Raw genomic sequence first — 13886 nt, 5'->3', positions numbered from 1 at the left:
CATATTTTGGATTATACCTGTCGCTGTGCTGGACTGTGTCACATTGTAAGGAAGAGTTGCATTTCTGCAGCACTTTTCATGACCTCAGGATTTCCCAAGGTGCTGTGCAATATGTTTTGGAGTTGGTCACTGTTGTGCTGGAGAAAGACAGCAAGCAGTTTGAACACAGCAAACACTTTAACAGATCAGTGACATGATCTTCAGTTTTAATGACATTGGTGGAGGAATAAAGACTGGGCCAGAGATTACATGGTTTCATGAGATCTTACCCAGAAAGGAAGACATTGACTTAATACAAAGAACAAAGAAAATTTACAGCCCAGGAACAGGCCGTTTGGCCCTCCCAACCTCAGCCGATTCAAATCCACTGTCTAAACCTGTCGCCTAATTGATTAGATTACATACAGTGTGGAAACAGGCCCTTCGGCCCAACCCTCTGAACAGCAACCCACCCAGACCCATTCCCTACATCTAACAGTACGGGCAATTTAGCGTAGCCAATTCACCTAACCTGCACATTTTTGGACTGTGCAAGGAAACCCACACAGACACGGGGAGAATGTGCAAACTCGTTAGGTGAATTGGCCATGTTAAATTGCCCGTAGTGTTAGGCGAAGGGGTAAATGTGGGAGAATGGGACTGGGTGGGTTGCGCTTTGGTGGATCGGTGTGGACTTGTTGGGCTGAAGGGCCTGTTTCCACACTGTAAGTAATCTAATCTAATTCACACAGATAGTTGCCTGAGGCGGGAATTGAACCCAGATCTCTGGCGCTGTGAGGCAGCAGGGCTAACCACTGTGCCACCTTGCCGCCCATTAATTCCTAAGGATCTGTATCCCTCTGCTCCCCACCTACTCCTGCATCTGTCCAGACACACTTTAAACGAATCTATCGTGCCTGCCTGTACTACCTCTGCTGGCAACGCGTTGCGGGCACCTACCACCCTTTGTGTAAAGTACTTGCCACGTGTATCCCCCTTAAACTTTTCACCTCTCACCTTGAACATGTGACCTCTCGTTATTGAATCCCTCACCCTGGGAAAAAGATTATCTCTATCCACCCCGTCTATACCCTTCATGGGGGTATACTTCATCTCAAAGAAGGCAACTCCCACAGTGCAGCATTCCCTGGGTACTGCAGTAAAATCTCAGCCACTGTTTAAGCTTCTAGAGATTCACAGCCCTCTAACACCAAGACGAATGTGTATTAGAATGTGAAAACAGCCGGCATGTTGGGAGACAGAAACAAGAAGCAGGAGCAAGAATTGGCCATTAACCCCTTTGAGCTGACACTGCCATTTAATATGCTCATGGCTGATCTCTCTCAACACCATTTTGCTGCACTATCTGTGTCAGCCTGGATGTTTTTAATCAATCTTGAGATCTCCAACTTGAACCTAATCAATGACTCAGCCTCTGCTGTCCCCTGGGGCAGAGATTTCCGAAGAGATGGCAAATCCTTGTGGATTTCTGGCGTGGCTCCATGTGAGGTTGTGTTGCTGGTTGCTGTGTTTCAGCTCTGATCTCCAGCATCTGCAGACCTCACTTTTTACTCCATATGAGGTTTCCAGGAAGGTTGAATTCAGGCCAACGAACAGGATTGATTTAGAAAGGAAGTCACTATTGTAATCTGAAGGGTGTGGTGGAGAGTAAGTGTGTGACGTTCCTTATTTCGTACAAACCAATCACTCAACACTTCATATCGTGCATTGTTTGTGCAGATTTTATGATACTGGTCAGGCATCTCAAAGGATGTGGTTTGATTTTGTTGGAGTGGAGCACATCTTTCTGCTTCAGCGATGATAAAGGCACTGGTTCTGAACTGGCCAACCAGAAACTGAGTTCAAATCCCACAGTGGCAAGAGGTAACATAATTCACCAAATCGGCTAAAGAAAAATTCAGAGGGAAAATGAAAAATTAATTGATTCACTAACTTCAGGAAAGAAATTAGTTTTTCTGAATCTATTACACTCTCCACATGATTCCAGTTACACCCTGTCTTTTGAAATAGCCTTGCAGATCACCAGTTGTAAAATAACCATTGGCACAAGGACTGCAGTGATTCAAGAAGACTCAGTTTCATCTCCTCAGGCAATCAGGTAAAGGGCAGTAAATTCTCACAACCCGAGAACAAATAATTTAATAATGTGTGAGAATATAAAGTGCTAAAGATCCAGTTACAAGATATTCAGGTTGTACACAGTTCTGCACGTGATAAGTTTCTTACACTCTACCAATTCTGAGTGTCCTACTAATCCGCACGAGAGAATGTATCATTTTTTGGTTTCCTCTCCATTCTTATGTACTGTTCCATTGATTGAGCCCAACACAGGTCAGTATGCACAGTTGTGATTTATGAAAAAAGCAAATAGGACGGAAATGGAAGCTGCTAATAAATGATGTCAATTCCTGATATTAACCCTTTGGTTACCAACAACTTGAAATCACATGTTCCCCAAATGTGGTAAAACTTTCCAAGGCACTTCACTGGCTTGAAACAAGATCAACATCAAAATTGAAGTGTTGAAGGAGATTGGTGACCAAAAGCTTGATCAAAGAGCTAAGTTTTAAGGAGTGTTTTAAAGGAGCAGAGAGGTTTGAGGAGGAAATTCTGGAGCTGAGAGTCTCGCCAGTTTCAGACACTGTCACCAACAATGAAACTCAGTGATGTGTGTGACACCAGATTTGGAGGAAAAAAAATCTTCGAGTAAAAAATGAGGTCTGCAGATGCTGGAGATCACAGCTGCAAATGTGTTGCTGGTCAAAGCACAGCAGGTTAGGCAGCATCTCAGGAATAGAGAATTCGACGTTTCGAGCATAGGAGGAGCAGAGATACCTGGGAACACCATAGGTAATATTCCCTCATCGCTGCATGTCCACAGGCAGCCCAGAGAGTTCCTCACAGGTTGTACAAACTGGCTGCTTTGAGATTCAGCCTCCTAAAATAATTCAAAGGGTCCACACACTGCAGAAAATAATTAAGGGGTACATTGGTAGTGTAAAAGATAACAGATACCAAGAAGTTAAGCCAAGGAGGGATTTAGAATTAAGGGTGAACATTTTGATATCGAGGTGTTGCCGACCAGGAACCAATATAGATTAACACACACAGGAGGGTGTGGGTGCACGGGAGCTGGTGCAAATTAGAATACTCACTTCCCTCCAAGGCCCCAAGGGATCCTTCCATATCCGCCACAAGTTCACCTGTACCTCCACACACATCATCTATTGCATCCGCTGCACCCGATGTGGCCTCCTCTATATTGGTGAGACAGGCCGCTTACTTGCGGAACGCTTCAGAGAACACCTCCGGGCCGCCCGAACCAACCAACCCAATCACCCCGTGGCTCAACACTTTAACTCCCCCTCCCACTCCACCGAGGACATGCAGGTCCTTGGACTCCTCCACCGGCAGAACACAACTACACGACGGCTGGAGGAGGAGCGCCTCATCTTCCGCCTGGGAACCCTCCAACCACAAGGTATGAATTCAGATTTCTCCAGCTTCCTCATTTCCCCTCCCCCCACCTTGTCTCAGTCGGTTCCCTCAACTCAGCACCGCCCTCCTAACCTGCAATCCTCTTCCCGACCTCTCCGCCCCCACCCCACTCCGGCCTATCACCCTCACCTTGACCTCCTTCCACCTATCCCACCTCCATCGCCCCTCCCCCTAGTCCCTCCTCCCTACCTTTTATCTTAGCCTGCTTGGCTCTCTCTCTTATTCCTGATGAAGGGCTTATGCTCGAAACGTCGAATTCTCTATTCCTGAGATGCTGCCTGGCCTGCTGTGCTTTGACCAGCAACACATTTGCAGCTGTGATCTCCAGCATCTGCAGACTTCATTTTTTACTCAAATTAGAATATAACCAGCAGAATTTTGAATTAACTTGAGTTTACACAGGGTCTTAATTTTGAAGTGGTATCATTATTTGATTATTTTGCTTTTTGTTGACATCATCCTGATTTGGTCGAGACCAACAAAAACTTATCTATTTTGGGAAGTCTAAAATTCAGGTTCCCCTGTCAAGATTCCCATGCTACAGCCATATGGCTACTAGTCTGGCCCTCAGATTCCAAATCCTTCCCTTATTATTTTCTGGGACCAGAAGATACACTTTCCACAGGTGACATGCCATTCTCTGTCACCAGATGGCAGTACCAAGTTCTGTGAGGGCAGTCAGAGGGTGGATACTGACACTGACTGCAGTGAACTCTGGCAAGTCTCGGGATATGTGTGATTGCAGTACTCAGACACCCCCTTGTGGTTATATTCACACAATGCACATGGGAGGGCGAGCTTAAGAACAATCATACAGCATACAGGAGAAGCTCTTCAGCCCAAGGGTCTGTGTCAATGCTACTTAAATAGTCTCACGCTGCTTTTCCTCCCATAGCCTGTTACATTTTCATTTCAAGTAGTCATCCAATTCCCTTTTGAAAAAGAATTATCTAATCTTCTTATCGCACCATTCCAGATCACAACTTGCCACATCAGAACAATCCTCATAGGATTCTAGAGTCATACAGCACAGAAATAGACCCTTTGGTCCAACCAGTTCATGCTGAACATAATCCCAAACTTAACTAGTTGCACCTGCCTACGCCTGGCCCAAATCCTTCTAAACCCTTCCTAATCATGTACTTATCCAAATATTCTTTACATGAAGGGACTCTCTAGTCTGAGGTACAGACAGACGTTTCTGTGGCCAGCAGCAAAAGATCAGAATGGTGTATTGTCTCTGGTGCCAGGATCAAGGATGTCTCAGAGAGGGTGCAGAATGTTCTCAAGGGGGAGAGGGGCCAGCAAGAGGTCATTGTACACATTGGAATCAACGACATAGGAAGGGAAAAGGTTGAAATTGTGAAGGGAGATTACAGAGAGTTAGCACTGAAAATGTGTTGCTGGTTAAAGCACAGCAGGTCAGGCAGCATCCAAGGAACAGGAAATTCGACGTTTCGGGCCAGAGCCCTTCATCAGGAATGAGGAGAGGGTGCCAGGCAGGCTAAGATAAAAGGTAGGGAGGAGGGACTTGGGGGAGGGGCGATGGAGATGTGATAGGTGCTGTGCAGAGGAGATGACCTGGGGGGTGCAGTGAGAGAGACACTCATTGAAATCGTTGTAGAGGGAGGAAGACAGCTTCTTCAAGGAAGGCATCCTTGCAAGAGGATTCGCTTGCCTGAGCTGCTGTGCTTTAACCAGCAACACATTTTCAGCTCTGATCTCCAGCATCTGCAGACTTCACTTTTTACTCGAAGATTTTAACCTACTGCGAATCCTCTTGCAAGGATGCCTTCCTTGAAGAAGCTCTCTTCCTCCCTCTACAAGGATTTCAGTGAGTGTCTCTCTCACTGCACCCCCCAGGTCATCTCCTCTGCACAGCACCTATCACATCTCCATCGCCCCTCCCCCAAGTCCCTCCTCCCTACCTTTTATCTTAGCCTGCCTGGCGCCCTCTCCTCATTCCTGATGAAGGGCTCTGGCCCGAAACATCGAATTTCCTGTTCCTTGGATGCTGCCTGACCTGCTGTGCTTTAACCAGCAACACATTTTCAGCTCTGATCTCCAGCATCTGCAGACCTCACTTTTTACTCGAAGATTATGGAGAGTTAGGCAAGAATTTAAAAAGGAGGTCCTCGAGAGTAGTAATATCTGGATTACTCCCAGGGCAACAAGCTAGTGATGGCAGGAATAGGAGGATAGAGCAGATGAATGCATGGCTGAGGAGCTGGTGTATGGGAGAGGGATTCACACTTTTGGATCATTGGAAGCTGTTTTGGGGTGGAAATGACCTGTACAAGAAGGACGGATTGCAACTAAATTGGAAGGGGACTAATACTGGCAGGGAGATTTGCTAAAGCTGCTTAGGAAGATTTAAACTAGTAAGGTGGGACCCAGAGAGATAGTGAGGAAAGATTTCAATCTGAGGATGGTACAGTTGAGAACAAAGACAAGCAAAACAGTGAAGGCAGGCAGGAACAAAGCAGAGAACAAGGTAGGACTGATAAATTAAACTGCATTTATTTCAATGCAAGAGGCCAAACAGGGAAGGCAGATGAACTCAGGACATGGTTAGGAACATGGCACTGAGATATCATAGCAATTAGAGAAACGTATATCATAGCAATCAGGGATGGACAGGAATAACAGCTTAATGTTCCAGGATACAAATGCTACAGGAAGGATAGGAAGGGAGGCAAGAGAGGAGGGGGAGTGGCATTTTTGGTAAGGGATAGCATTACAGCTATGCTGAGGGATGAAATTCCCGTAAATACATCCAGGGAAGTTATTTGGATGGAACTGAGAAATACGAAAGGGATGATCACCTTATTGGGATTGTATTATAGACCCCCTGATAGTCAGAGGGAAATTGAGAAACAAATTTCTAAGGAGATGTCAGTTATCTGTAAGAATAATGGGGTGGTTATGGTAGGGGATTTTAACTTTCCAAACATAGACTGGGACTGCTATAGTGTTAAGGGTTTAGATGGAGAGGAGTTTGTTAAGTATATACAAGAAAAATTCAGTATGTGGATGTACCTAATAGAGAAGGTGCAAAATTTGACCTACTCTTGGGAAATAAGGCAGAGCAGGTGACTGAAGTGTCAGTGGGAGAGCACTTTGGGGTCAGTGACCATAATTTTATTCGTTTTAAAATGCTGATGGAAAAGGATAGACCAGATCTAAAAGTTGAAGTTCTAAATTGGAGAAGGGCTAATTTTGACAGTATTAGCAAGAACTTTCAAAAGCTGATTGGGCGCAGATGTTCGCAGGTAAAGGGATGGCTGGAAAATGGGAAGCCTTCAGAAATGAGATAACAAGAATCCAGAGAAAGTATATTCCTGTCAGGGTGAAAGGGAAAGCTGGTAGGTATAGGGAATGCTGGATGACTAAAGCAATTGAGGGTTTGGTTAAGAAAAAGAAGGAAGCATATGTCAGATATAGACAGGATAGATTGAGTGAATCCTTAGAAGAGTATAAAGGCAGTAGGAGTATATTTAAGAGAGAAATCAGGAAGGCAAAACGGGGACATGAGATAGCGTTGGCAAATAAAATTAAGGAGAATCCAAAGGGTTTTTACAAATATATGAAGGACAAAAGGATAACTAGGGAAAGAATACGGCCCCTCAAAGATCAGCAAGGTGGCCTTTGTGTGGAGCCACAGAAAATGGGGGAGATACTAAATGAATATTTTGCATCAGCATTTACTGTGGAAAAGGATATGGAAGATATAGACTGTAGGGAAATATATGGTGACATTTTGCAAAATGTCCATATTACAGAGGAGGAAGTGCTGGATGTTTTGAAATGCATAAAAGTGGATAAATCCCCAGGACCTGATCAGGTGTACCCTAGAACTCTGTGGGAAGCTAGAGAAGTGATTGCTAGGCCTCTTGCTGAGATATTTGTATCATCGATAGTTACAGGTGAGGTGCCAGAAGACTGGAGGTTGGCTAATGTGGTGCCACTATTTAAGAAAGGTGGTAAGGACAACCAGATAACTATAGACCATTGAGCCTGACATCGTGGTGGGCAAGTTGTTGGAGGGAATCCTGAGGGACAGGATGTACATGTATTTGGAAAGGCAAGGACTGATTAGGGATAGTCAATATGGCTTTATGCTTGGGAAATCATGTCTCACAAACTTGAGTTTTTTGAAGAAGTAACAAAGAGGATTGATGAGGGCAGAGAGATCTATAAGGACTTCAGTAAGGCGTTCAACAAGGTTCCCCATAGGAGACTGGTGATCAAGGTTAGGTCTCATGGAGTATAGGGAGAACTCGCCATTTGGATACATAACTGGCTCAAAGATAGAAGATGGTAGGTGGTGGTGGAAGGTTGTTTTTCAGACTGGAGGCCTGTGACCAGTGGAGTGCTACAAGGATCGGTGCTGGGTCCACTACTTTTCATCATTTATATAAATGATTTGGATGTGAGCATAAGAGATATAGTTAGTAAGTTTGCTGATGACACCAAAATTGGAGGTGTAGTGGACAGCAAAGAGGGTTACCTCAGATTATAACTGAATCTTGATAAGATGGGCCAATGGACTGAGAAGTGGCAGATGGAGTTTAATTTAGATAACTGTGAGTTGATGCATTTTGGGAAAGCAAATCTTAGCAGGACGTATACACTTACTGGTAAGGTCCTGAGGAGTGTTGCTGAACAAAGAGACCTTGGAGTGCAGGTTCATAGCTCCTTGAAAGTGGAGTTGCAGGTAGGATCATGAAGGTGGCATTTGGTAAGCTTTCCTTTATTGGTCAGAGTATTGAGTACAGGAGTTGGGAGGTCATGTTGCGGCTGTGCAGGACATTGGTTAGGCCACTGTTGGAATATTGCGTGCAATTCTGGTCTCCTTCCTATCGGAAAGATGTTGTGAAACTTGAAAGGGTTCAGAAAAGATTTACAAGGATGTTGCCAGGGTTGGAGGATTTGAGCTATAGGGGGAGGTTGAATAGGCTGGGGCTGTTTTCCCTGGAGCATCGGAGGCTGAGGGGTGACCTTATAGAGGTTTATAAAATCATGTGGGGCATGGATAGGGTAAATTGGCAAAGTCTTTTCCATGGAGTGGGGGAGTCCAGAGCTAGAGAGTATAGGTTTAGAGGGAAAAGATATAAAAGAGACCTAAGAGGCAACTTTTTCACTCAGAAGGTGGTACATGTATGGAATGAGTTGCCAGAGGAAGTGGTTGGTACAATTGCAACATTTAAAAGACATCTGGATGGGTATATGAACTGGAAGGGTTTGGAGGGATATGGGCCAGATGCTGGCAGGTGGGACTAGATTGGGTTGGGGTATCTGGTCGGCATGGACAGGCTGGACCAAAGGGTCTGTTTCCATGCTGTACATCCCTATCACTCTATGTTGTAATTGAAACCACATTCACCCAATTCCTCAGGAAGTTCATTCCACACAGTCTTTTCAACTCTTTCTCTGTCAATTACCATAAATTTATGTTTTTGTTTACTGGTCCTGCCATGAGAAATTGTTTCAATTTATTGACCATATTAAAATTCTTTATATTTCGAGCACATTTATTGAACTCTTTCTTCACCTTTTCTACACTTAAGAACAACCAGTTTTGGCATATAAAATAAAATCCCTTACCTTTGGTACTAACACTGACCAACAGTTGCTTACACAATATCATCTGCTACCAGTCACACTCATAAAGTACATTATTCATAAAGTACTCATAAAGCCAATGAAACAAAACTGTAGAAGTTAGTTTGCAGTTTTACATCATTTATATTGAGCCTTTTATTTATCAAGGAGGAAGTAGTGAGTACGGAGCAAAGAAACTGACAGGGTAAATTATACAGAGGGATTGAAAGTTGATAATGCTGCAGAGGGAAACTTTATTTCTTTTTTTCTCAACTTTATACCTAAGATTTTGTACCTAGGTACCTTTGTACCTAAGCTGGTGCCAGGAATGGTGACTTTGTACTTTTTTTGCTGTGCTGTTGTATTGCTGTAATTCTAATTCTAATTCCAACATAGAGCAAAAGATTGATCATTAAACGATGTGGCAGGATGTAGGGAAAATGTGTGATGGAATGAAGGGAGAGTTTATGGTGGGATGTAAGATTAAGATTTGATTATAAGGTGCGCCATTGAAGGCTCCTCATGGTGGGAATTAAAATTTTGAAGTTTATATGCTCAAATATTTTATTTTGAAGTATAATTTTATTCAATAGTGTGAACTTCAAGTCTTGTTGTTTACTCACAAACATGTTGATGACTATAAAGAACCCAATAAAAACCAAAAGAACTGCAGATGCTATAAATTGGAAACAAAAACAAAAACAAAAAATGCTGGAAAAGCTCTGCAGGTCTGGCAGCATCTGTGCAGAGAAATCAGAAATAATGTTTGGGTCTGGTGACCCTTCCTCAGAACTGATGATGGCTCGGAAAATGTCGGCTTCTATGCAGAAGACAGGAAGGGGGGAGGGGGTAAGGAGTAAATGATAGGTGGGGTTAGAGCCCAAAGAGAGAGAAGAACAGTTGGACAAAGAAGTGGATAACGATCTGGCTATGAGGGTGAATAGCTGTTAATGGAGACTGTTAGTAGCTAACAATGGGTAATAGCAGACTGTTTGTTAACAAGGTCTGGTGTGTGGGGGTGGGGGCTAGGACATAGGAGAGTTCAAGCCCTAAAATTATTGAACTTGATATTGAGTCCAGAGGGCTGTAGGGTCCACAAGCAGGAAATGAGGTGTTGTTCTTCCAACTTACGCAGAGCTTCGCCAGAGTACTGCAACAAGCCTGAGACAGAGATGTTAGCCCTATCTTCCTTTCCAAAAATCCACTCCACCCTCCTCTCTGACCTATCACCTTCATCCCCACCCCATTCACCTATTGTACTCTATGCTACTTTCTCCCCTCCCCCACCCCCCTCTCATTTATGTCTCCACCCTGCAGGCTCTCTGCCTCTATTCCTGATGAAGGGCTTTTGCCCGAAACATTGATTTTCATGCTCCTTGGATGCTGCCTGAACTGCTGTGCTTTTCCAGCTCCACTCTGATCCAGAATAAGGTGGTGTGTTAAAGTGGCAGGCAACTGGAAGCCTAGGGTTATTTCTGCAGGCAGAATGTAGATGTTCTGCAAAGTGGTCATCCAGTCTATGCTTTGTTCCCTGCATTGTGAGAGTGAATGAGGTAGACTAGATTGTGTGAAGTGCAGGTAAAGCACTACTTCACTTGAAAGGGATGTTTGTGCCTTTGGAAACCCATTTGTTTGTGCTATACAAATGTCTTATTATACAGTACATTCCTGTTCTGGTCAGATACATACTCCTCTCTGTGTAATGTATAGTTAGTTCTGAAAGCCATTAAAACCTCCTTTTGATTTAACAATGTTTATTATGTTCCTTTTCAATTTGTCAGTTGTCTTCCATAGTACCCTGAGCTATGATATTATATATTTCACTGACCTGTTCTACTCTCAGAGAACCATTCGAGTCAATTTGAGGCACTGACTGAGATTTTCATCTGATTAATTAATGTTACACCAGTTATTCCACTTGTTCAGTAACAACATGTATTCTTTAGGTGATCAGACAGGAATCACACTGAATTTACAGCTAGGTCAAAGCACTGCAATAAACTGGTGATTCCAGTAATGTAACCTTCCAAACTGAAGCTCTCACAGACTCAGACTTAGAGTCTGTTTTGTAAGGACTTCAAGACTGAGGAGCAAATTTGTGATACTGTCATGGAGCTGCACATTACCGAGCATAAGTAATTGTGTGGGTGAAGTTAGTCAAGATTACACTAAATTACACTACACTAGAACTTTAGAGTCTTACCAATACAACGACATGAACAAATGAAGGAGATAGATTTACCCTTACCTAATGTAACTATAAGAGTGAACGTGGGATATCAATGATTAGTGTGTACATAAAGACTTAACATGAGATAGATTAATGTATAATAAATAGTGTCAATTTGAACTCAAAGTGTGAAGACAGTTCTTGGCTTTGCTCGTTCCTGGATCTGTCTTAAACCCAAATTCACAGCAGGGCATCCAACCACACAATAAAGAGTCGTAAGCCATCTGGATTTGGCTACAATCCATACCTTTTACTTTCTGAATGTGCAAAAGGGCTTTGTAGTTGGGATTCTGGAACTTTATTGTTGATATTGACAACCAAACACAATACTGAGCTTCATTCCAGCTCCGAATCTGTACACTGCGCCACGATTCCTCTTGAAATTGTTCCTTAAGTTGCACACTTACTACGCATTGAACTACATAGGAGCAGGCCATTCAGCCCTCAATTTTGTTCTACGTACAACTGGACTATGGATGATCTGTACATCAATGCCATCTATGTACTGCTGTTGCTTGTTTTACAAAACAAAATTCCCATTTAAAACCAACTCCACAAAATGAGCTAAACTATCTGAAATCCAGATTTTTCACATAAGCCATATGTACATGATTTTAAAGATTCACTAGGGAGGCAGGATGATCCAAATTCGCACAACTCAACTTCAAGAAATGTTCTTTTCAGCTTGTACCTTTCAATTGTAATAAAGCCTAGTCTTAGCAACCATATTTTGGAACATTGCATAGTAACCTCTTGGAAGTGTTTATTGATCTTTATGGGCAATGGAGATTAGAATTTAAAGTCTGGTTGAAGATTTGTAGCTCGGGTGTCTGTTGTTGTGGTTCTGTTCGCCGAGCTGGAAGTTTTTGCTGCAAACGTTTCGTTCCCTGGCTAGGGAACATCATCAGTGCTATTGGAGCCTCCTGTGAAGCGCTGCTTTGATGTTTCTTCCAGTATTTATAGTGGTTTGTTCTTGCCGCTTCCGGGTGTCAGTTTCAGCTGTAGTAGTTTGTATGTGGGGTCCAGGTCGATGTGTCTGTTGATGGATGTTCTTGCCGTTTCCGGGTGTCAGTTTCAGCTGTAGTGGTTTGTATATGGGGTCCAGGCCTATGTGTCTGTTAATGGAGTTTGTGTTAGAACATACAGCCCTACCACAAATCCAACCCAAACTCTGGATCAGATACGTCGATGACACCTTTGTAATCATCAAAAACACAGAAATAGAAAAACCACACCGAATCATCAACGCCACACTCACAGGAATACGATTCACGAGAGAAGAGGAAAAGGATAGCCAACTCCCATTCCTAGACATGTTAGAGAGAACACCCAACAGAGAATTCACCACAAGGGTACACAGGAAACCAACACACACAGACCAAGTCCTAAACTATGAAAGTAACCACCCCAACACACACAAACGAAGCTGCATAAGGACACTATTCAAAAGAGCCACAAGACACTGCAGTACACCAGAACTGCGAAAAGAGGAAGTGGAACACCTATACAAGGTATTCGCCAAAAACGGATACCCACGCAACTTTATCACCAGATGCCTAAGAGATAGACCACGGAACGAGGACATGCCACAACCAAAAGAACTAGCCACACTACCATACGTCAGGAGCATCTCAGAACTGACAGCCAGACTACTGCGACCCTTAGGACTCATAACAGCACACAAGCCAACTTCCACACTCAGACAACAACTCACTAGAACAAAGGACCCAATAGCCAGCACGAGCCAAACTAACGTAGTTTACAAAATACCATGCAAGGACTGCACAAAACACTATATAGGACAAACAGGAAGACAGCTAACAATCCGCATCCATGAACATCAGCTAGCCACAAAACGACACGACCAGCTATCCCTAGTAGCCATACACTCAGACAACCAGGAACATGAATTTGACTGGGAAAACACTACCATCATAGGACAAGCCAGACAGAGAACAGCCAGGGAATTCCTAGAGGCATGGCATTCATCCACAAACTCCATTAACAGACACATAGACCTGGACCCCATATACAGACCACTACAGCTGAAACTGACACCCGGAAACGGCAAGAACATCCATCAACAGACACATCGACCTGGACCCCACATACAAACTACTACAGCTGAAACTGATACCCGGAAGCGGCAAGAACAAACCACTATAAATACCGGAAGAAACATCAAAGCAGCGCTTCACAGGAGGCTCCAATAGCACTGATGATGGTCCCTAGCCAGGGAACGAAACGTTTGCAGCAAAAACTTCCAGCTCGGCGAACAGAACCACAACAACGGAGATTAGAATGCCAAGTAGAAACTGGCTATGCTCTTTGCCAATGCAGTCATACCACTTCTGATCAGGAAACTGTGGGCAGATATCTAGTTAGAAAGAACAAAAAGTCTGCAACAAATTGCGAGTTTAGTGAGAGAGGAGAAAACACTTATTACTCATTTATAGGACACGGGCTGATCTGACCATGTCTCAACTTGACTTTCTTGTCTGACCACCACCCCTCCTGGTTATCCATGACCATCAACTCCTTTGTGGTCACTAAA

The sequence above is a fragment of the Hemiscyllium ocellatum genome, chromosome 20, assembly GCF_020745735.1.
Source record: "Hemiscyllium ocellatum isolate sHemOce1 chromosome 20, sHemOce1.pat.X.cur, whole genome shotgun sequence".
NCBI lineage: Eukaryota > Metazoa > Chordata > Chondrichthyes > Orectolobiformes > Hemiscylliidae > Hemiscyllium > Hemiscyllium ocellatum.
Note: the sequence above shows the minus strand (reverse complement) of the source record.